At 29.8% G+C, this 658-nt stretch overlaps 1 protein-coding gene across 2 annotated transcripts in view; it reads right to left on the bottom strand.

The window, feature by feature from the left end:
* Positions 1-368: 368 nt before the first annotated feature.
* Positions 369-658, bottom strand: part of LOC116848128 (STAM-binding protein) — a 9,146-nt gene continuing 8,856 nt past the window's right edge. Inside the window, exon 12 of one of the 2 annotated variants that reach the window (XM_032823909.1) lies at positions 369-566. The gene's annotated coding sequence lies outside the window, so the exon portion shown is untranslated. The remainder of the gene's footprint in view (positions 567-658) is intronic. The other variant, XM_032823906.1, reaches the window with a different exon arrangement.

Below are 658 nucleotides of genomic sequence, written 5' to 3'. Positions count from 1 at the left end.
TCGAGATATTTCACCGGTCCGGGACTTTTTGAACACCCTGTATATAGAAAAAGAAGTAAAAAACTTGTTCATTTAATGCCTGTTTCTACTAATTTTGGTTAACTCAACTAGCTGATTGTTCTAGTGGAATTGACTAATCGCATTTCTCATTAGTTAGAATTGGTAGATGCAATTGGTTAATTTCATTGGAATAACCAGTTCGTTAAGTTAAAGTTGGTAAAAACGGGCATTACTTTCAGTATTGGCAGTGAATATCGGAACGTAGCCATAATTAAATTAATGTAATGTACTTTTAAGTCTGAAAGATTCAAGCAATTTAAGATTTAGCTCTATAATTTACGTGGAGTAGTAAAAAATAATAACGTTACATACTAGTTTTAAAGAAAATCTTCTTTATATTGCTCATAGCATGACAAACGGGTGACTTTCGAATATGGAACACTTCACGTATCCAACATTTCTTGGGCAAAATTTTGTTCTCGCCTGTCTTCTCTATTTTTTTCCAGTTTTCAAAATTGTGCGAAGATTTGATATCTTTTGATAATATTAATATATTCATTTTAAAACTATCAATAATCATTGGATTATTATTGATGAATTAATAATTCTATGAACTTATAATCTATTTAAAAGCGGCATCTACAATGAAAATTTAAGC

This window comes from Odontomachus brunneus, unplaced genomic scaffold (genome assembly GCF_010583005.1).
Source record: "Odontomachus brunneus isolate Ranch 3 - 2012 unplaced genomic scaffold, Obru_v1 Obru_scaffold_090, whole genome shotgun sequence".
In the NCBI taxonomy this organism is placed as follows: domain Eukaryota; kingdom Metazoa; phylum Arthropoda; class Insecta; order Hymenoptera; family Formicidae; genus Odontomachus; species Odontomachus brunneus.
Note: the sequence above shows the minus strand (reverse complement) of the source record. Positions and strands in the feature narration are given on the sequence as shown.